This window comes from Phalangium opilio, unplaced genomic scaffold (genome assembly GCF_054372755.1).
Source record: "Phalangium opilio isolate 3A_F unplaced genomic scaffold, DU_Popi_V2 ptg000352l_1, whole genome shotgun sequence".
Taxonomy (NCBI): Eukaryota; Metazoa; Arthropoda; class Arachnida; order Opiliones; family Phalangiidae; genus Phalangium; species Phalangium opilio.
In genome coordinates, this window is record NW_028324228.1 from 4,457,110 (window position 1) to 4,476,476 (window position 19,367).

General features: G+C 47.1%; 34 non-coding genes and 17 pseudogenes across 34 annotated transcripts; all 51 read left to right on the forward strand.

Annotated features, from left to right (window-relative positions):
* Positions 1–27: 27 nt before the first annotated feature.
* Positions 28–327, forward strand: LOC149606374 (signal recognition particle RNA). The gene has a single exon (XR_016377179.1).
* Positions 328–416: 89 nt separating this feature from the next.
* LOC149606375 (signal recognition particle RNA) lies at positions 417–716 on the forward strand. The gene has a single exon (XR_016377168.1).
* An 89-nt stretch (positions 717–805) lies between these two features.
* On the forward strand, positions 806–1,080 carry LOC149606376 (signal recognition particle RNA; annotated as a pseudogene).
* An 89-nt stretch (positions 1,081–1,169) lies between these two features.
* LOC149606377 (signal recognition particle RNA) lies at positions 1,170–1,469 on the forward strand. The gene has a single exon (XR_016377180.1).
* An 89-nt stretch (positions 1,470–1,558) lies between these two features.
* Positions 1,559–1,858, forward strand: LOC149606378 (signal recognition particle RNA). Its single transcript, XR_016377158.1, has one exon.
* Positions 1,859–1,947: 89 nt separating this feature from the next.
* LOC149606379 (signal recognition particle RNA) lies at positions 1,948–2,247 on the forward strand. Its single transcript, XR_016377166.1, has one exon.
* Positions 2,248–2,336: 89 nt separating this feature from the next.
* LOC149606380 (signal recognition particle RNA) lies at positions 2,337–2,611 on the forward strand (annotated as a pseudogene).
* Positions 2,612–2,700: 89 nt separating this feature from the next.
* On the forward strand, positions 2,701–2,999 carry LOC149606381 (signal recognition particle RNA). The gene has a single exon (XR_016377162.1).
* Positions 3,000–3,089: 90 nt separating this feature from the next.
* LOC149606382 (signal recognition particle RNA) lies at positions 3,090–3,388 on the forward strand. Its single transcript, XR_016377161.1, has one exon.
* Positions 3,389–3,478: 90 nt separating this feature from the next.
* On the forward strand, positions 3,479–3,753 carry LOC149606383 (signal recognition particle RNA; annotated as a pseudogene).
* Positions 3,754–3,842: 89 nt separating this feature from the next.
* Positions 3,843–4,141, forward strand: LOC149606384 (signal recognition particle RNA). The gene has a single exon (XR_016377192.1).
* A 90-nt stretch (positions 4,142–4,231) lies between these two features.
* On the forward strand, positions 4,232–4,530 carry LOC149606385 (signal recognition particle RNA). Its single transcript, XR_016377163.1, has one exon.
* A 90-nt stretch (positions 4,531–4,620) lies between these two features.
* LOC149606386 (signal recognition particle RNA) lies at positions 4,621–4,919 on the forward strand. Its single transcript, XR_016377171.1, has one exon.
* Positions 4,920–5,009: 90 nt separating this feature from the next.
* Positions 5,010–5,283, forward strand: LOC149606387 (signal recognition particle RNA; annotated as a pseudogene).
* A 90-nt stretch (positions 5,284–5,373) lies between these two features.
* LOC149606388 (signal recognition particle RNA) lies at positions 5,374–5,672 on the forward strand. The gene has a single exon (XR_016377164.1).
* Positions 5,673–5,762: 90 nt separating this feature from the next.
* Positions 5,763–6,060, forward strand: LOC149606389 (signal recognition particle RNA). Its single transcript, XR_016377191.1, has one exon.
* Positions 6,061–6,150: 90 nt separating this feature from the next.
* LOC149606390 (signal recognition particle RNA) lies at positions 6,151–6,424 on the forward strand (annotated as a pseudogene).
* A 90-nt stretch (positions 6,425–6,514) lies between these two features.
* On the forward strand, positions 6,515–6,813 carry LOC149606391 (signal recognition particle RNA). Its single transcript, XR_016377657.1, has one exon.
* A 90-nt stretch (positions 6,814–6,903) lies between these two features.
* On the forward strand, positions 6,904–7,202 carry LOC149606392 (signal recognition particle RNA). The gene has a single exon (XR_016377694.1).
* A 90-nt stretch (positions 7,203–7,292) lies between these two features.
* Positions 7,293–7,591, forward strand: LOC149606393 (signal recognition particle RNA). The gene has a single exon (XR_016377193.1).
* Positions 7,592–7,681: 90 nt separating this feature from the next.
* LOC149606394 (signal recognition particle RNA) lies at positions 7,682–7,954 on the forward strand (annotated as a pseudogene).
* A 90-nt stretch (positions 7,955–8,044) lies between these two features.
* LOC149606395 (signal recognition particle RNA) lies at positions 8,045–8,343 on the forward strand. Its single transcript, XR_016377134.1, has one exon.
* Positions 8,344–8,433: 90 nt separating this feature from the next.
* LOC149606396 (signal recognition particle RNA) lies at positions 8,434–8,732 on the forward strand. The gene has a single exon (XR_016377283.1).
* Positions 8,733–8,822: 90 nt separating this feature from the next.
* On the forward strand, positions 8,823–9,121 carry LOC149606397 (signal recognition particle RNA). The gene has a single exon (XR_016377695.1).
* Positions 9,122–9,211: 90 nt separating this feature from the next.
* LOC149606398 (signal recognition particle RNA) lies at positions 9,212–9,510 on the forward strand. The gene has a single exon (XR_016377194.1).
* A 90-nt stretch (positions 9,511–9,600) lies between these two features.
* Positions 9,601–9,873, forward strand: LOC149606399 (signal recognition particle RNA; annotated as a pseudogene).
* Positions 9,874–9,963: 90 nt separating this feature from the next.
* On the forward strand, positions 9,964–10,262 carry LOC149606400 (signal recognition particle RNA). Its single transcript, XR_016377135.1, has one exon.
* Positions 10,263–10,352: 90 nt separating this feature from the next.
* On the forward strand, positions 10,353–10,626 carry LOC149606401 (signal recognition particle RNA; annotated as a pseudogene).
* A 90-nt stretch (positions 10,627–10,716) lies between these two features.
* LOC149606402 (signal recognition particle RNA) lies at positions 10,717–11,015 on the forward strand. Its single transcript, XR_016377688.1, has one exon.
* Positions 11,016–11,105: 90 nt separating this feature from the next.
* On the forward strand, positions 11,106–11,404 carry LOC149606403 (signal recognition particle RNA). Its single transcript, XR_016377195.1, has one exon.
* Positions 11,405–11,494: 90 nt separating this feature from the next.
* Positions 11,495–11,767, forward strand: LOC149606404 (signal recognition particle RNA; annotated as a pseudogene).
* A 90-nt stretch (positions 11,768–11,857) lies between these two features.
* Positions 11,858–12,156, forward strand: LOC149606405 (signal recognition particle RNA). The gene has a single exon (XR_016377156.1).
* A 90-nt stretch (positions 12,157–12,246) lies between these two features.
* LOC149606406 (signal recognition particle RNA) lies at positions 12,247–12,520 on the forward strand (annotated as a pseudogene).
* A 90-nt stretch (positions 12,521–12,610) lies between these two features.
* Positions 12,611–12,909, forward strand: LOC149606407 (signal recognition particle RNA). The gene has a single exon (XR_016377123.1).
* A 90-nt stretch (positions 12,910–12,999) lies between these two features.
* LOC149606408 (signal recognition particle RNA) lies at positions 13,000–13,273 on the forward strand (annotated as a pseudogene).
* A 90-nt stretch (positions 13,274–13,363) lies between these two features.
* LOC149606409 (signal recognition particle RNA) lies at positions 13,364–13,662 on the forward strand. Its single transcript, XR_016377709.1, has one exon.
* A 90-nt stretch (positions 13,663–13,752) lies between these two features.
* On the forward strand, positions 13,753–14,025 carry LOC149606410 (signal recognition particle RNA; annotated as a pseudogene).
* A 90-nt stretch (positions 14,026–14,115) lies between these two features.
* On the forward strand, positions 14,116–14,414 carry LOC149606411 (signal recognition particle RNA). The gene has a single exon (XR_016377131.1).
* Positions 14,415–14,504: 90 nt separating this feature from the next.
* On the forward strand, positions 14,505–14,803 carry LOC149606412 (signal recognition particle RNA). Its single transcript, XR_016377698.1, has one exon.
* Positions 14,804–14,893: 90 nt separating this feature from the next.
* Positions 14,894–15,192, forward strand: LOC149606413 (signal recognition particle RNA). Its single transcript, XR_016377143.1, has one exon.
* A 90-nt stretch (positions 15,193–15,282) lies between these two features.
* Positions 15,283–15,556, forward strand: LOC149606414 (signal recognition particle RNA; annotated as a pseudogene).
* A 90-nt stretch (positions 15,557–15,646) lies between these two features.
* Positions 15,647–15,945, forward strand: LOC149606415 (signal recognition particle RNA). Its single transcript, XR_016377094.1, has one exon.
* A 90-nt stretch (positions 15,946–16,035) lies between these two features.
* On the forward strand, positions 16,036–16,334 carry LOC149606416 (signal recognition particle RNA). The gene has a single exon (XR_016377144.1).
* Positions 16,335–16,424: 90 nt separating this feature from the next.
* On the forward strand, positions 16,425–16,698 carry LOC149606417 (signal recognition particle RNA; annotated as a pseudogene).
* A 90-nt stretch (positions 16,699–16,788) lies between these two features.
* On the forward strand, positions 16,789–17,087 carry LOC149606418 (signal recognition particle RNA). Its single transcript, XR_016377612.1, has one exon.
* A 90-nt stretch (positions 17,088–17,177) lies between these two features.
* Positions 17,178–17,452, forward strand: LOC149606419 (signal recognition particle RNA; annotated as a pseudogene).
* An 89-nt stretch (positions 17,453–17,541) lies between these two features.
* On the forward strand, positions 17,542–17,840 carry LOC149606420 (signal recognition particle RNA). Its single transcript, XR_016377153.1, has one exon.
* A 90-nt stretch (positions 17,841–17,930) lies between these two features.
* LOC149606421 (signal recognition particle RNA) lies at positions 17,931–18,205 on the forward strand (annotated as a pseudogene).
* An 89-nt stretch (positions 18,206–18,294) lies between these two features.
* LOC149606422 (signal recognition particle RNA) lies at positions 18,295–18,594 on the forward strand. Its single transcript, XR_016377202.1, has one exon.
* Positions 18,595–18,683: 89 nt separating this feature from the next.
* Positions 18,684–18,958, forward strand: LOC149606423 (signal recognition particle RNA; annotated as a pseudogene).
* Positions 18,959–19,047: 89 nt separating this feature from the next.
* LOC149606424 (signal recognition particle RNA) lies at positions 19,048–19,347 on the forward strand. Its single transcript, XR_016377169.1, has one exon.
* The last annotated feature ends 20 nt before the right edge of the window (positions 19,348–19,367 follow it).

Sequence of the window (19,367 nt, forward strand, 5' to 3'; positions counted from 1 at the left end):
AATTGTTTTATTCGAGGTAACTTTGCAGCTGGGAGTTGTGGCGTTCCCCTGTAATCCAGCCCTTTGGAAACTAGAATCGATGGACGGTATGAAGTTGGGATTCCTGTAACTCAAGGACTCGTGTAGATCGGACGTCCGCGATAAGCTGGGTGTAAATATGGTCGTCTTCAGGTAGCTCATGGACCACCAGGTTGTTCTAAGAAGGGACAAAACGGCTCAGGGCGGTAACGCAGCAGGCAAAAGTTACCGCATTCGGCAGTGACGGGATAACGTCTGAGAGCGAGCTTCGAGTCACAAAGCAACCAATGCGACCGTACACGATTCTTATGTCAGTCTTTACACTTCAGATAGTGATTTTAACTTCAATGTTGTTATCCTTTCAAAGTTTGAATTGTTTTATTCGAGGTAACTTTGCAGCTGGGAGTTGTGGCGTTCCCCTGTAATCCAGCCCTTTGGAAGCTAAAATCGATGGACGGTATGAAGTTGGGATTCCTGTAACTCAAGGACTCGTGTAGATCGGACGTCCGCGATAAGCTGGGTGTAAATATGGTCGTCTTCAGGTAGCTCATGGACCACCAGGTTGTTCTAAGGAGGGACAAAACGGCTCAGGGCGGTAACGCAGCAGGCAAAAGCTACCGCATTCGGCAGTGACGGGATAACGTCTGAGAGCGAGCTTCGAGTCACAACGCAACCAATGCGACTGTACACGATTCTTATGTCAGTCTTTACACTTCAGATAGTGATTTTAACTTCAATGTTCTTATCCTTGCAAAGTTTGAAATGTTTTATTCGAGATAACTTTGCAGCTGAGAGTTGTGGCGAGCTCCTGTAATCCAGCCCTTTGGAAGCTAGAATCGATGGATGGTGTGAGGTTGGGATTCTTGTGACTCATGGACTCGTGTAGATCGGACGTCCGCGTTAAGCTGGGTGTCAATATGGTCGTCTTCAGGTAACTGATGGACCAGCAGGTTGTTCTAAGGAGGGACAAAACGGCTCAGGGCGGTAACGCAGCATTCGGGATAACGTCTGAGAGCGAGCTTCGAGTCACAGCGCAACCAATACGACCGTACACGATTCTTATGTCAGTCTTTACACTTCAGATAGTGATTTTAACTTCAATGTTGTTATCCTTTCAAAGTTTGAATTGTTTTATTCGAGGTAACTTTGCAGCTGGGAGTTGTGGCGTTCCCCTGTAATCCAGCCCTTTGGAAACTAGAATCGATGGACGGTATGAAGTTGGGATTCCTGTAACTCAAGGACTCGTGTAGATCGGACGTCCGCGATAAGCTGGGTGTAAATATGGTCGTCTTCAGGTAGCTCATGGACCACCAGGTTGTTCTAAGAAGGGACAAAACGGCTCAGGGCGGTAACGCAGCAGGCAAAAGTTACCGCATTCGGCAGTGACGGGATAACGTCTGAGAGCGAGCTTCGAGTCACAAAGCAACCAATGCGACCGTACACGATTCTTATGTCAGTCTTTACACTTCAGATAGTGATTTTAACTTCAATGTTGTTATCCTTTCAAAGTTTGAATTGTTTTATTCGAGGTAACTTTGCAGCTGGGAGTTGTGGCGTTCCCCTGTAATCCAGCCCTTTGGAAGCTAAAATCGATGGACGGTATGAAGTTGGGATTCCTGTAACTCAAGGACTCGTGTAGATCGGACGTCCGCGATAAGCTGGGTGTAAATATGGTCGTCTTCAGGTAGCTCATGGACCACCAGGTTGTTCTAAGGAGGGACAAAACGGCTCAGGGCGGTAACGCAGCAGGCAAAAGCTACCGCATTCGGCAGTGACGGGATAACGTCTGAGAGCGAGCTTCGAGTCACAACGCAACCAATGCGACCGTACACGATTCTTATGTCAGTCTTTACACTTCAGATAGTGATTTTAACTTCAATGTTGTTATCCTTTCAAAGTTTCAATGGTTTTATTCGAGGTAACTTTGCAGCTGGGAGTTGTGGAGTTCCCCTGTAATCCAGCCCTTTGGAAGCTAGAATCGATGGAGGGTATGAGGTTGGGATTCCTGTAACTCAAGGACTCGTGTAGATCGGACGTCCGCGATAAGCTGGGTGTAAATATGGTCGTCTTCAGGTAGCTCATGGACCACCAGGTTGTTCTAAGGAGGGACAAAACGGCTCAGGGCGGTAACGCAGCAGTCAAAAGTTACCGCATTCGGCAGTGACGGGATAACGTCTGAGAGCGAGCTTCGAGTCACAACGCAACCAATGCGACTGTACACGATTCTTATGTCAGTCTTTACACTTTATATAGTGATTTTAACTTCAATGTTCTTATCCTTGCAAAGTTTGAAATATTTTATTCGAGATAACTTTGCAGCTGAGAGTTGTGGCGAGCTCCTGTAATCCAGCCCTTTGGAAGCTAGAATCGATGGATGGTGTGAGGTTGGGATTCTTGTGACTCATGGACTCGTGTAGATCGGACGTCCGCGTTAAGCTGGGTGTCAATATGGTCGTCTTCAGGTAACTGATGGACCAGCAGGTTGTTCTAAGGAGGGACAAAACGGCTCAGGGCGGTAACGCAGCATACGGGATAACGTCTGAGAGCGAGCTTCGAGTCACAGCGCAACCAATACGACCGTACACGATTCTTATGTCAGTCTTTACACTTCAGATAGTGATTTTAACTTCAATGTTGTTATCCTTTCAAAGTTTGAATTGTTTTATTCGAGGTAACTTTGCAGCTGGGAGTTGTGGCGTTCCCCTGTAATCCAGCCCTTTGGAAGCTAAAATCGATGGACGGTATGAAGTTGGGATTCCTGTAACTCAAGGACTCGTGTAGATCGGACGTCCGCGATAAGCTGGGTGTAAATATGGTCGTCTTCAGGTAGCTCATGGACCACCAGGTTGTTCTAAGGAGGGACAAAACGGCTCAGGGCGGTAACGCAGCAGGCAAAAGCTACCGCATTCGGCAGTGACGGGATAACGTCTGAGAGCGAGCTTCGAGTCACAACGCAACCAATGCGACCGTACACGATTCTTATGTCAGTCTTTACACTTCAGATAGTGATTTTAACTTCAATGTTGTTATCCTTTCAAAGTTTGAATTGTTTTATTCGAGGTAACTTTGCAGCTGGGAGTTGTGGCGTTCCCCTGTAATCCAGCCCTTTGGAAGCTAGAATCGATGGACGGTATGAGGTTGGGATTCCTGTAACTCAAGGACTCGTGTAGATCGGACGTCCACGATAAGCTGGGTGTAAATATGGTCGTCTTCACGTAGCTCATGGACCACCAGGTTGTTCTAAGGAGAGACAAAACGGCTCAGGGCGGTAACGCAGCAGTCAAAAGTTACCGCATTCGGCAGTGACGGGATAACGTCTGAGAGCGAGCTTCGAGTCACAACGCAACCAATGCGACTGTACACGATTCTTATGTCAGTCTTTACACTTCAGATAGTGATTTTAACTTCAATGTTCTTATCCTTGCAAAGTTTGAAATGTTTTATTCGAGATAACTTTGCAGCTGAGAGTTGTGGCGAGCTCCTGTAATCCAGCCCTTTGGAAGCTAGAATCGATGGATGGTGTGAGGTTGGGATTCTTGTGACTCATGGACTCGTGTAGATCGGACGTCCGCGTTAAGCTGGGTGTCAATATGGTCGTCTTCAGGTAACTGATGGACCAGCAGGTTGTTCTAAGGAGGGACAAAACGGCTCAGGGCGGTAACGCAGCATTCGGGATAACGTCTGAGAGCGAGCTTCGAGTCACAGCGCAACCAATACGACCGTACACGATTCTTATGTCAGTCTTTACACTTCAGATAGTGATTTTAACTTCAATGTTGTTATCCTTTCAAAGTTTGAATTGTTTTATTCGAGGTAACTTTGCAGCTGGGAGTTGTGGCGTTCCCCTGTAATCCAGCCCTTTGGAAACTAGAATCGATGGACGGTATGAAGTTGGGATTCCTGTAACTCAAGGACTCGTGTAGATCGGACGTCCGCGATAAGCTGGGTGTAAATATGGTCGTCTTCAGGTAGCTCATGGACCACCAGGTTGTTCTAAGAAGGGACAAAACGGCTCAGGGCGGTAACGCAGCAGGCAAAAGTTACCGCATTCGGCAGTGACGGGATAACGTCTGAGAGCGAGCTTCGAGTCACAAAGCAACCAATGCGACCGTACACGATTCTTATGTCAGTCTTTACACTTCAGATAGTGATTTTAACTTCAATGTTGTTATCCTTTCAAAGTTTGAATTGTTTTATTCGAGGTAACTTTGCAGCTGGGAGTTGTGGCGTTCCCCTGTAATCCAGCCCTTTGGAAGCTAAAATCGATGGACGGTATGAAGTTGGGATTCCTGTAACTCAAGGACTCGTGTAGATCGGACGTCCGCGATAAGCTGGGTGTAAATATGGTCGTCTTCAGGTAGCTCATGGACCACCAGGTTGTTCTAAGGAGGGACAAAACGGCTCAGGGCGGTAACGCAGCAGGCAAAAGCTACCGCATTCGGCAGTGACGGGATAACGTCTGAGAGCGAGCTTCGAGTCACAACGCAACCAATGCGACCGTACACGATTCTTATGTCAGTCTTTACACTTCAGATAGTGATTTTAACTTCAATGTTGTTATCCTTTCAAAGTTTCAATGGTTTTATTCGAGGTAACTTTGCAGCTGGGAGTTGTGGAGTTCCCCTGTAATCCAGCCCTTTGGAAGCTAGAATCGATGGAGGGTATGAGGTTGGGATTCCTGTAACTCAAGGACTCGTGTAGATCGGACGTCCGCGATAAGCTGGGTGTAAATATGGTCGTCTTCAGGTAGCTCATGGACCACCAGGTTGTTCTAAGGAGGGACAAAACGGCTCAGGGCGGTAACGCAGCAGTCAAAAGTTACCGCATTCGGCAGTGACGGGATAACGTCTGAGAGCGAGCTTCGAGTCACAACGCAACCAATGCGACTGTACACGATTCTTATGTCAGTCTTTACACTTTATATAGTGATTTTAACTTCAATGTTCTTATCCTTGCAAAGTTTGAAATATTTTATTCGAGATAACTTTGCAGCTGAGAGTTGTGGCGAGCTCCTGTAATCCAGCCCTTTGGAAGCTAGAATCGATGGATGGTGTGAGGTTGGGATTCTTGTGACTCATGGACTCGTGTAGATCGGACGTCCGCGTTAAGCTGGGTGTCAATATGGTCGTCTTCAGGTAACTGATGGACCAGCAGGTTGTTCTAAGGAGGGACAAAACGGCTCAGGGCGGTAACGCAGCATACGGGATAACGTCTGAGAGCGAGCTTCGAGTCACAGCGCAACCAATACGACCGTACACGATTCTTATGTCAGTCTTTACACTTCAGATAGTGATTTTAACTTCAATGTTGTTATCCTTTCAAAGTTTGAATTGTTTTATTCGAGGTAACTTTGCAGCTGGGAGTTGTGGCGTTCCCCTGTAATCCAGCCCTTTGGAAGCTAAAATCGATGGACGGTATGAAGTTGGGATTCCTGTAACTCAAGGACTCGTGTAGATCGGACGTCCGCGATAAGCTGGGTGTAAATATGGTCGTCTTCAGGTAGCTCATGGACCACCAGGTTGTTCTAAGGAGGGACAAAACGGCTCAGGGCGGTAACGCAGCAGGCAAAAGCTACCGCATTCGGCAGTGACGGGATAACGTCTGAGAGCGAGCTTCGAGTCACAACGCAACCAATGCGACCGTACACGATTCTTATGTCAGTCTTTACACTTCAGATAGTGATTTTAACTTCAATGTTGTTATCCTTTCAAAGTTTCAATTGTTTTATTCGAGGTAACTTTGCAGCTGGGAGTTGTGGCGTTCCCCTGTAATCCAGCCCTTTGGAAGCTAGAATCGATGGAGGGTATGAGGTTGGGATTCCTGTAACTCAAGGACTCGTGTAGATCGGATGTCCGCGATAAGCTGGGTGTAAATATGGTCGTCTTCAGGTAGCTCATGGACCACCAGGTTGTTCTAAGGAGGGACAAAACGGCTCAGGGTGTAACGCAGCAGGCAAAAGTTACCGCATTCGGCAGTGACGGGATAACGTCTGAGAGCGAGCTTCGAGTCACAACGCAACCAATGCGACCGTACACGATTCTTATGTCAGTCTTTACACTTTAGATGGTGATTTTAACTTCAATGTTCTTATCCTTGCAAAGTTTGAAATGTTTAATTCGAGATAACTTTGCAGCTGAGAGTTGTGGCGAGCTCCTGTAATCCAGCCCTTTGGAAGCTAGAATCGATGGATGGTATGAGGTTGGGATTCCTGTGACTCATGGACTCGTGTAGATCGGACGTCCGCGTTAAGCTGGGTGTCAATATGGTCGTCTTCAGGTAACTGATGGACCACCAGGTTGTTCTAAGGAGGGACAAAACGGCTCAGGGCGGTAACGCAGCATTCGGGATAACGTCTGAGAGCGAGTTTCGAGTCACAGCGCAACCAATACGACCCTACACGATTCTTATGTCAGTCTTTACACTTCAGATAGTGATTTTAACTTCAATGTTGTTATCCTTTCAAAGTTTGAATTGTTTTATTCGAGGTAACTTTGCAGCTGGGAGTTGTGGCGTTCCCCTGTAATCCAGCCCTTTGGAAGCTAGAATCGATGGACGGTATGACGTTGGGATTCTTGTAACTCAAGGACTCGTGTAGATCGGACGTCCGCGATAAGCTGGATGTAAATATGGTCGTCTTCAGGTAGCTCATGGACCACCAGGTTGTTCTAAGGAGGGACAAAACGGCTCAGGGCGGTAACGCAGCAGGCAAAAGTTACCGCATTCGGCAGTGACGGGATAACGTCTGAGAGCGAGCTTCGAGTCACAGCGCAACCAATACGACCGTACACGATTCTTATGTCAGTCTTTACACTTCAGATAGTGATTTTAACTTCAATGTTGTTATCCTTTCAAAGTTTGAATTGTTTTATTCGAGGTAACTGTGCAGCTGGGAGTTGTGGCGTTCCCCTGTAATCCAGCCCTTTGGAAGCTAGAATCGATGGACGGTATGACGTTGGGATTCTTGTAACTCAAGGACTCGTGTAGATCGGACGTCCGCGATAAGCTGGGTGTAAATATGGTCGTCTTCAGGTAGCTCATGGACCACCAGGTTGTTCTAAGGAGGGACAAAACGGCTCAGGGCGGTAACGCAGCAGGCAAAAGTTACCGCATTCGGCAGTGACGGGATAACGTCTGAGAGCGAGCTTCGAGTCACAACGCAACCAATGCGACCGTACACGATTCTTATGTCAGTCTTTACACTTCAGATAGTGATTTTAACTTCAATGTTGTTATCCTTTCAAAGTTTGAATTGTTTTATTCGAGGTAACTTTGCAGCTGGGAGTTGTGGCGTTCCCCTGTAATCCAGCCCTTTGGAAGCTAAAATCGATGGACGGTATGAAGTTGGGATTCCTGTAACTCAAGGACTCGTTTAGATCGGACGTCCGCGATAAGCTGGGTGTAAATATGGTCGTTTTCAGGTAGCTCATGGATCACCAGGTTGTTCTAAGGAGGGACAAAACGGCTCAGGGCGGTAACGCAGCAGGCAAAAGCTACCGCATTCGGCAGTGACGGGATAACGTCTGAGAGCGAGCTTCGAGTCACAACGCAACCAATGCGACCGTACACGATTCTTATGTCAGTCTTTACACTTCAGATAGTGATTTTAACTTCAATGTTGTTATCCTTTCAAAGTTTCAATTGTTTTATTCGAGGTAACTTTGCAGCTGAGAGTTGTGGCGAGCTCCTGTAATCCAGCCTTTTGGAAGCTAGAATCGATGGATGGTGTGAGGTTGGGATTCCTGTGACTCATGGACTCGTGTAGATCGGACGTCCGCGTTAAGCTGGGTGTCAATATGGTCGTCTTCAGGTAACTGATGGACCACCAGGTTGTTCTAAGGAGGGACAAACGGCTCAGGGCGGTAACGCATCATTCGGGATAACGTCTGAGAGCGAGCTTCGAGTCACAGCGCAACCAATACGACCGTACACGATTCTTATGTCAGTCTTTACACTTCAGATAGTGATTTTAACTTCAATGTTGTTATCCTTTCAAAGTTTGAATTGTTTTATTCGAGGTAACTTTGCAGCTGGGAGTTGTGGCGTTCCCCTGTAATCCAGCCCTTTGGAAGCTAGAATCGATGGACGGTATGAGGTTGGGATTCCTGTAACTCAAGGACTCGTGTAGATCGGACGTCCGCGATAAGCTGGGTGTAAATATGGTCGTCTTCAGGTATCTCATGGACCACCAGGTTGTTCTAAGCAGGGACAAAACGGCTCAGGGCGGTAACGCAGCAGGCAAAAGTTACAGCATTCGGCAGTGACGGGATAACGTCTGAGAGCGAGCTTCGAGTCACAACGCAACCAATGCGACCGTACACGATTCTTATGTCAGTCTTTACACTTTAGATAGTGATTTTAACTTCAATGTTCTTATCCTTGCAAAGTTTGAAATGTTTTATTCGAGATAACTTTGCAGCTGAGAGTTGTGGCGAGCTCCTGTAATCCAGCCCTTTGGAAGCTAGAATCGATGGATGGTATGAGGTTGGGATTCCTGTGACTCATGGACTCGTGTAGATCGGACGTCCGCGTTAAGCTGGGTGTCAATATGGTCGTCTTCAGGTAACTGATGGACCACCAGGTTGTTCTAAGGAGGGACAAAACGGCTCAGGGCGGTAACGCAGCAGGCAAAAGTTACCGCATTCGGCAGTGACGGGATAACGTCTGAGAGCGAGCTTCGAGTCACAGCGCAACCAATACGACCGTACACGATTCTTATGTCAGTCTTTACACTTCAGATAGTGATTTTAACTTCAATGTTGTTATCCTTTCAAAGTTTGAATTGTTTTATTCGAGGTAACTGTGCAGCTGGGAGTTGTGGCGTTCCCCTGTAATCCAGCCCTTTGGAAGCTAGAATCGATGGACGGTATGACGTTGGGATTCTTGTAACTCAAGGACTCGTGTAGATCGGACGTCCGCGATAAGCTGGGTGTAAATATGGTCGTCTTCAGGTAGCTCATGGACCACCAGGTTGTTCTAAGGAGGGACAAAACGGCTCAGGGCGGTAACGCAGCAGGCAAAAGTTACCGCATTCGGCAGTGACGGGATAACGTCTGAGAGCGAGCTTCGAGTCACAACGCAACCAATGCGACCGTACACGATTCTTATGTCAGTCTTTACACTTCAGATAGTGATTTTAACTTCAATGTTGTTATCCTTTCAAAGTTTGAATTGTTTTATTCGAGGTAACTTTGCAGCTGGGAGTTGTGGCGTTCCCCTGTAATCCAGCCCTTTGGAAGCTAAAATCGATGGACGGTATGAAGTTGGGATTCCTGTAACTCAAGGACTCGTTTAGATCGGACGTCCGCGATAAGCTGGGTGTAAATATGGTCGTTTTCAGGTAGCTCATGGATCACCAGGTTGTTCTAAGGAGGGACAAAACGGCTCAGGGCGGTAACGCAGCAGGCAAAAGCTACCGCATTCGGCAGTGACGGGATAACGTCTGAGAGCGAGCTTCGAGTCACAACGCAACCAATGCGACCGTACACGATTCTTATGTCAGTCTTTACACTTCAGATAGTGATTTTAACTTCAATGTTGTTATCCTTTCAAAGTTTCAATTGTTTTATTCGAGGTAACTTTGCAGCTGAGAGTTGTGGCGAGCTCCTGTAATCCAGCCTTTTGGAAGCTAGAATCGATGGATGGTGTGAGGTTGGGATTCCTGTGACTCATGGACTCGTGTAGATCGGACGTCCGCGTTAAGCTGGGTGTCAATATGGTCGTCTTCAGGTAACTGATGGACCACCAGGTTGTTCTAAGGAGGGACAAACGGCTCAGGGCGGTAACGCATCATTCGGGATAACGTCTGAGAGCGAGCTTCGAGTCACAGCGCAACCAATACGACCGTACACGATTCTTATGTCAGTCTTTACACTTCAGATAGTGATTTTAACTTCAATGTTGTTATCCTTTCAAAGTTTGAATTGTTTTATTCGAGGTAACTTTGCAGCTGGGAGTTGTGGCGTTCCCCTGTAATCCAGCCCTTTGGAAGCTAGAATCGATGGACGGTATGAGGTTGGGATTCCTGTAACTCAAGGACTCGTGTAGATCGGACGTCCGCGATAAGCTGGGTGTAAATATGGTCGTCTTCAGGTATCTCATGGACCACCAGGTTGTTCTAAGCAGGGACAAAACGGCTCAGGGCGGTAACGCAGCAGGCAAAAGTTACAGCATTCGGCAGTGACGGGATAACGTCTGAGAGCGAGCTTCGAGTCACAACGCAACCAATGCGACCGTACACGATTCTTATGTCAGTCTTTACACTTTAGATAGTGATTTTAACTTCAATGTTCTTATCCTTGCAAAGTTTGAAATGTTTTATTCGAGATAACTTTGCAGCTGAGAGTTGTGGCGAGCTCCTGTAATCCAGCCCTTTGGAAGCTAGAATCGATGGATGGTATGAGGTTGGGATTCCTGTGACTCATGGACTCGTGTAGATCGGACGTCCGCGTTAAGCTGGGTGTCAATATGGTCGTCTTCAGGTAACTGATGGACCACCAGGTTGTTCTAAGGAGGGACAAAACGGCTCAGGGCGGTAACGCAGCATTCGGGATAACGTCTGAGAGCGAGTTTCGAGTCACAGCGCAACCAATACGACCCTACACGATTCTTATGTCAGTCTTTACACTTCAGATAGTGATTTTAACTTCAATGTTGTTATCCTTTCAAAGTTTGAATTGTTTTATTCGAGGTAACTTTGCAGCTGGGAGTTGTGGCGTTCCCCTGTAATCCAGCCCTTTGGAAGCTAGAATCGATGGACGGTATGACGTTGGGATTCTTGTAACTCAAGGACTCGTGTAGATCGGACGTCCGCGATAAGCTGGATGTAAATATGGTCGTCTTCAGGTAGCTCATGGACCACCAGGTTGTTCTAAGGAGGGACAAAACGGCTCAGGGCGGTAACGCAGCAGGCAAAAGTTACCGCATTCGGCAGTGACGGGATAACGTCTGAGAGCGAGCTTCGAGTCACAACGCAACCAATGCGACCGTACACGATTCTTATGTCAGTCTTTACACTTCAGATAGTGATTTTAACTTCAATGTTGTTATCCTTTCAAAGTTTGAATTGTTTTATTCGAGGTAACTTTGCAGCTGGGAGTTGTGGCGTTCCCCTGTAATCCAGCCCTTTGGAAGCTAGAATCGATGGAGGGTATGAGGTTGGGATTCCTGTAACTCAAGGACTCGTGTAGATCGGACGTCCGCGATAAGCTGGGTGTAAATATGGTCGTCTTCAGGTAGCTCATGGACCACCAGGTTGTTCTAAGGAGGGACAAAACGGCTAAGGGCGGTAACGCAGCAGTCAAAAGTTACCGCATTCGGCAGTGAAGGGATAACGTCTGAGAGCGAGCTTCGAGTCACAACGCAACCAATGCGACTGTACACGATTCTTATGTCAGTCTTTACACTTTAGATAGTGATTTTAACTTCAATGTTCTTATCCTTGCAAAGTTTGAAATGTTTTATTCGAGATAACTTTGCAGCTGAGAGTTGTGGCGAGCTCCTGTAATCCAGCCCTTTGGAAGCTAGAATCGATGGATGGTGTGAGGTTGGGATTCTTGTGACTCATGTACTCGTGTAGATCGGACGTCCGCGTTAAGCTGGGTGTCAATATGGTCGTCTTCAGGTAACTGATGGACCACCAGGTTGTTCTAAGGAGGGACAAACGGCTCAGGGCGGTAACGCAGCATTCGGGATAACGTCTGAGAGCGAGCTTCGAGTCACAGCGCAACCAATACGACCGTACACGATTCTTATGTCAGTCTTTACACTTCAGATAGTGATTTTAACTTCAATGTTGTTATCCTTTCAAAGTTTGAATTGTTTTATTCGAGGTAACTTTGCAGCTGGGAGTTGTGGCGTTCCCCTGTAATCCAGCCCTTTGGAAGCTAGAATCGATGGACGGTATGAGGTTGGGATTCCTGTAACTCAAGGACTCGTGTAGATCGGACCTCCGCGATAAGCTGGGTGTAAATATGGTCGTCTTCAGGTAGCTCATGGACCACCAGGTTGTTCTAAGGAGGGACAAAACGGCTCAGGGCGGTAACGCAGCAGGCAAAAGTTACAGCATTCGGCAGTGACGGGATAACGTCTGAGAGCGAGCTTCGAGTCACAACGCAACCAATGCGACCGTACACGATTCTTATGTCAGTCTTTACACTTTAGATAGTGATTTTAACTTCAATGTTCTTATCCTTGCAAAGTTTGAAATGTTTTATTCGAGATAACTTTGCAGCTGAGAGTTGTGGCGAGCTCCTGTAATCCAGCCCTTTGGAAGCTAGAATCGATGGATGGTATGAGGTTGGGATTCCTGTGACTCATGGACTCCTGTAGATCGGACGTCCGCGTTAAGCTGGGTGTCAATATGGTCGTCTTCAGGTAACTGATGGACCACCAGGTTGTTCTAAGGAGGGACAAAACGGCTCAGGGCGGTAACGCAGCATTCGGGATAACGTCTGAGAGCGAGCTTCGAGTCACAGCGCAACCAATACGACCGTACACGATTCTTATGTCAGTCTTTACACTTCAGATAGTGATTTTAACTTCAATGTTGTTATCCTTTCAAAGTTTGAATTGTTTTATTCGAGGTAACTTTGCAGCTGGGAGTTGTGGCGTTCCCCTGTAATCCAGCCCTTTGGAAGCTAGAATCGATGGACGGTATGACGTTGGGATTCTTGTAACTCAAGGACTCGTGTAGATCGGACGTCCGCGATAAGCTGGGTGTAAATATGGTCGTCTTCAGGTAGCTCATGGACCACCAGGTTGTTCTAAGGAGGGACAAAACGGCTCAGGGCGGTAACGCAGCAGGCAAAAGTTACAGCATTCGGCAGTGACGGGATAACGTCTGAGAGCGAGCTTCGAGTCACAACGCAACCAATGCGACCGTACACGATTCTTATGTCAGTCTTTACACTTTAGATAGTGATTTTAACTTCAATGTTCTTATCCTTGCAAAGTTTGAAATGTTTTATTCGAGATAACTTTGCAGCTGAGAGTTGTGGCGAGCTCCTGTAATCCAGCCCTTTGGAAGCTAGAATCGATGGATGTTATGAGGTTGGGATTCCTGTGACTCATGGACTCCTGTAGATCGGACGTCCGCGTTAAGCTGGGTGTCAATATGGTCGTCTTCAGGTAACTGATGGACCACCAGGTTGTTCTAAGGAGGGACAAAACGGCTCAGGGCGGTAACGCAGCATTCGGGATAACGTCTGAGAGCGAGCTTCGAGTCACAGCGCAACCAATACGACCGTACACGAATCTTATGTCAGTCTTTACACTTCAGATAGTGATTTTAACTTCAATGTTGTTATCCTTTCAAAGTTTGAATTGTTTTATTCGAGGTAACTTTGCAGCTGGGAGTTGTGGCGTTCCCCTGTAATCCAGCCCTTTGGAAGCTAGAATCGATGGACGGTATGAGGTTGGGATTCCTGTAACTCAAGGACTCGTGTAGATCGGACGTCCGCGATAAGCTGGGTGTAAATATGGTCGTCTTCAGGTAGCTCATGGACCACCAGGTTGTTCTAAGGAGGGACAAAACGGCTCAGGGCGGTAACGCAGCAGGCAAAAGTTACAGCATTCGGCAGTGACGGGATAACGTCTGAGAGCGAGCTTCGAGTCACAACGCAACCAATGCGACCGTACACGATTCTTATGTCAGTCTTTACACTTTAGATAGTGATTTTAACTTCAATGTTCTTATCCTTGCAAAGTTTGAAATGTTTTATTCGAGATAACTTTGCAGCTGAGAGTTGTGGCGAGCTCCTGTAATCCAGCCCTTTGGAAGCTAGAATCGATGGATGGTGTGAGGTTGGGATTCCTGTGACTCATGGACTCGTGTAGATCGGACGTCCGCGTTAAGCTGGGTGTCAATATGGTCGTCTTCAGGTAACTGATGGACCACCAGGTTGTTCTAAGGAGGGACATACGGCTCAGGGCGGTAACGCAGCATTCGGGATAACGTCTGAGAGCGAGCTTCGAGTCACAGCGCAACCAATACGACCGTACACGAATCTTATGTCAGTCTTTACACTTCAGATAGTGATTTTAACTTCAATGTTCTTATCCTTTCAAAGTTTGAATTGTTTTATTCGAGGTAACTTTGCAGCTGGGAGTTGTGGCGTTCCCCTGTAATCCAGCCCTTTGGAAGCTAGAATCGATGGACGGTATGAGGTTGGGATTCCTGTAACTCAAGGACTCGTGTAGATCGGACGTCCGCGATAAGCTGGGTGTAAATATGGTCGTCTTCAGGTAGCTCATGGACCACCAGGTTGTTCTAAGGAGGGACAAAACGGCTCAGGGCGGTAACGCAGCAGGCAAAATTTACAGCATTCGGCAGTGACGGGATAACGTCTGAGAGCGAGCTTCGAGTCACAACGCAACCAATGCGACCGTACACGATTCTTATGTCAGTCTTTACACTTTAGATAGTGATTTTAACTTCAATGTTCTTATCCTTGCAAAGTTTGAAATGTTTTATTCGAGATAACTTTGCAGCTGAGAGTTGTGGCGAGCTCCTGTAATCCAGCCCTTTGGAAGCTAGAATCGATGGACGGTATGACGTTGGGATTCTTGTAACTCAAGGACTCGTGTAGATCGGACGTCCGCGATAAGCTGGGTGTAAATATGGTCGTCTTCAGGTAGCTCATGGACCACCAGGTTGTTCTAAGGAGGGACAAAACGGCTCAGGGCGGTAACGCAGCAGGCAAGAGTTACCGCATTCGGCAGTGACGGGATAACGTCTGAGAGCGAGCTTCGAGTCACAACGCAACCAATGCGACCGTACACGATTCTTATGTCAGTCTTTACACTTCAGATAGTGATTTTAACTTCAATGTTGTTATAATTTCAAAGTTTGAATTGTTTTATTCGAGGTAACTTTGCAGCTGGGAGTTGTGGCGTTCCCCTGTAATCCAGCCCTTTGGAAGCTAGAATCGATTGACGGTATGAGGTTGGGATTCCTGTAACTCAAGGACTCGTGTAGATCGGACGTCCGCGATAAGCTGGGTGTAAATATGGTCGTCTTCAGGTAGCTCATGGACCACCGGATTGTTCTAAGGAGGGACAAAACGGCTCAGGGCGGTAACGCAGCAGTCAAAAGTTACCGCATTCGGCAGTGACGGGATAACGTCTGAGAGCGAGCTTCGAGTCACAACGCAACCAATGCGACTGTACACGATTCTTATGTCAGTCTTTACACTTTAGATAGTGATTTTAACTTCAATGTTCTTATCCTTGCAAAGTTTGAAATGTTTTATTCGAGATAACTTTGCAGCTGAGAGTTGTGGCGAGCTCCTGTAATCCAGCCCTTTGGAAGCTAGAATCGATGGATGGTATGAGGTTGGGATTTCTGTGACTCATGGAATCCTGTAGATCGGACGTCCGCGTTAAGCTGGGTGTCAATATGGTCGTCTTCAGGTAACTGATGGACCACCAGGTTGTTCTAAGGAGGGACAAAACGGCTCAGGGCGGTAACGCAGCATTCGGGATAACGTCTGAGAGCGAGCTTCGAGTCACAGCGCAACCAATACGACCGTACACGATTCTTATGTCAGTCTTTACACTTCAGATAGTGATTTTAACTTCAATGTTGTTATCCTTTCAAAGTTTGAATTGTTTTATTCGAGGTAACTTTGCAGCTGGGAGTTGTGGCGTTCCCCTGTAATCCAGCCCTTTGGAAGCTAGAATCGATGGACGGTATGACGTTGGGATTCTTGTAACTCAAGGACTCGTGTAGATCGGACGTCCGCGATAAGCTGGGTGTAAATATGGTCGTCTTCAGGTAGCTCATGGACCACCAGGTTGTTCTAAGGAGGGACAAAACGGCTCAGGGCGGTAACGCAGCAGGCAAGAGTTACCGCATTCGGCAGTGACGGGATAACGTCTGAGAGCGAGCTTCGAGTCACAACGCAACCAATGCGACCGTACACGATTCTTATGTCAGTCTTTACACTTCAGATAGTGATTTTAACTTCAATGTTGTTATCCTTTCAAAGTTTGAATTGTTTTATTCGAGGTAACTTTGCAGCTGGGAGTTGTGGCGTTCCCCTGTAATCCAGCCCTTTGGAAGCTAGAATCGATTGACGGTATGAGGTTGGGATTCCTGTAACTCAAGGACTCGTGTAGATCGGACGTCCGCGATAAGCTGGGTGTAAATATGGTCGTCTTCAGGTAGCTCATGGACCACCGGATTGTTCTAAGGAGGGACAAAACGGCTCAGGGCGGTAACGCAGCAGTCAAAAGTTACCGCATTCGGCAGTGACGGGATAACGTCTGAGAGCGAGCTTCGAGTCACAACGCAACCAATGCGACTGTACACGATTCTTATGTCAGTCTTTACACTTAAGATAGTGATTTTAACTTCAATGTTCTTATCCTTGCAAAGTTTGAAATGTTTTATTCGAGATAACTTTGCAGCTGAGAGTTGTGGCGAGCTCCTGTAATCCAGCCCTTTGGAAGCTAGAATCGATGGATGGTATGAGGTTGGGATTCCTGTGACTCATGGACTCGTGTAGATCGGACGTCCGCGTTAAGCTGGGTGTAAATATGGTCGTTTTCAGGTATCTGATGGACCACCAGGTTGTTCTAAGGAGGGACAAAACGGCTCAGGGCGGTAACGCAGCATTCGGGATAACGTCTGAGAGCGAGCTTCGAGTCACAACGCAACCAATGCGACCGTACTCGATTCTTATGTCAGTCTTTACACTTCAGATAGTGATTTTAACTTCAATGTTCTTATCCTTGCAAAGTTTGAAATGTTTTATTCGAGATAACTTTGCAGCTGAGAGTTGTGGCGAGCTCCTGTAATCCAGCCCTTTGGAAGCTAGAATCGATGGATGGTATGACGTTGGGATTCCTATGACTCATGGACTCGTGTAGATCGGACGTCCACGTTAAGCTGGGTGTCAATATGGTCGTCTTCAGGTAACTGATGGACCACCAGGTTGTTCTAAGGAGGGACAAAACGGCTCAGGGCGGTAACGCAGCAGGCAAAAGTTCCCGCATTCGGCAGTGACGGGATAACGTCTGAGAGCGATCTTCGAGTCACAACGCAACCAATACGACCGTACACGATTCTTACGTCAGTCTTTACACTTCACATAGTGATTTTAACTTCAATGTTGTTATTCTTTCAAAGTTTGAATTGTTTTATTCGAGGCAACTTTGCAGCTGGGAGTTGTGGCGTTCCCCTGTAATTCAGCCCTTTGGAAGCTAGAATCGATGGACGGTATGAGGTTGGGATTCCTGTAACTCAAGGACTCCTGTAGATCGGACGTCCGCGATAAGCTGGGTGTCAATATGGTCGTCTTCAGGTAACTGATGGACCACCAAGTTGTTCTAAGGAGGGACAAACCGGCTCAGGGCGGTAACGCAGCATTCGGGATAACGTCTGAGAGCGAGCTTCGAGTCACAGCGCAACCAATACGACCGTACACGATTCTTATGTCAGTCTTTACACTTCAGATAGAGATTTTAACTTCAATGTTGTTATTCTTTCAAAGTTTGAATTGTTTTATTCGAGGTAACTTTGCAGCTGGGAGTTGTGGAGTTCCCCTGTAATTCAGCCCTTTGGAAGCTAGAATCGATGGACGGTATGAGGTTGGGATTCCTGTAACTCAAGGACTCGTGTAGATCGGACGTCCGCGATAAGCTGGGTGTAAATATGGTCGTCTTCAGGTAGCTCATGGACCACCAGGTTGTACTAAGGAGGGACAAAACGGCTCAGGGCGGTAACGCAGCAGGCAAAAGCTACCGCATTCGGCAGTGACGGGATAACGTCTGAGAGCGATCTTCGAGTCACAACGCAACCAATACGACCGTACACGATTCTTACGTCAGTCTTTACACTTCACATAGTGATTTTAACTTCAATGTTGTTATTCTTTCAAAGTTTGAATTGTTTTATTCGAGGTAACTTTGCAGCTGGGAGTTGTGGCGTTCCCCTGTAATTCAGCCCTTTGGAAGCTAGAATCGATGGACGGTATGAGGTTGGGATTCCTGTAACTCAAGGACTCCTGTAGATCGGACGTCCGCGATAAGCTGGGTGTCAATATGGTCGTCTTCAGGTAACTGATGGACCACCAAGTTGTTCTAAGGAGGGACAAACCGGCTCAGGGCGGTAACGCAGCATTCGGGATAACGTCTGAGAGCGAGCTTCGAGTCACAGCGCAACCAATACGACCGTACACGATTCTTATGTCAGTCTTTACACTTCAGATAGAGATTTTAACTTCAATGTTGTTATTCTTTCAAAGTTTGAATTGTTTTATTCGAGGTAACTTTGCAGCTGGGAGTTGTGGAGTTCCCCTGTAATTCAGCCCTTTGGAAGCTAGAATCGATGGACGGTATGAGGTTGGGATTCCTGTAACTCAAGGACTCGTGTAGATCGGACGTCCGCGATAAGCTGGGTGTAAATATGGTCGTCTTCAGGTAGCTCATGGACCACCAGGTTGTACTAAGGAGGGACAAAACGGCTCAGGGCGGTAACGCAGCAGGCAAAAGCTACCGCATTCGGCAGTGACGGGATAACGTCTGAGAGCGATCTTCGAGTCACAACGCAACCAATGCGACTTCACACGATTCTTATGTCAGTCTTTACACTTTAGATAGTGATTTTAACTTCTATGTTCTTATCCTTGCAAAGTTTGAAATGTTTTATTCGAGATAACTTTGCAGCTGAGAGTTGTGGCGAGCTCCTGTAATCCAGCCCTTTGGAAGCTAGAATCGATGGATGGTATGAGGTTGGGATTCCTGTGACTCATGGACTCGTGTAGATCGGACGTCCGCGTTAAGCTGGGTGTCAATATGGTCGTCTTCAGGTAACTGATGGACCACCAGGTTGTTCTAAGGAGGGACAAAACGGCTCAGGGCGGTAACGCAGCATTCGGGATAACGTCTGAGAGCGAGCTTCGAGTCACAGCGCAACCAATACGACCCTACTCGATTCTTATGTCAGTCTTTACACTTCAGATAGTGATTTTAACTTCAATGTTGTTATCCTTTCAAAGTTTGAATTGTTTTATTCGAGGTAACTTTGCAGCTGGGAGTTGTGGCGTTCCCCTGTAATCCAGCCCTTTGGAAGCTAGAATCGATGGACGGTATGAGGTTGGGATTCCTGTAACTCAAGGACTTGTGTAGATCGGACGTCCGCGATAAGCTGGGTGTAAATATGGTCGTCTTCAGGTGGCTCATGGACCACCAGGTTGTACTAAGGAGGGAAAAAACGGCTCAGGGCGGTAACGCAGCAGGCAAAAGTTACCGCATTCGGCAGTGACGGGAAAGCGTCTGAGAGCGAGCTTCGAGTCACAACGCAACCAATGCGACTGTACACGATTCTTATGTCAGTCTTTACACTTTAG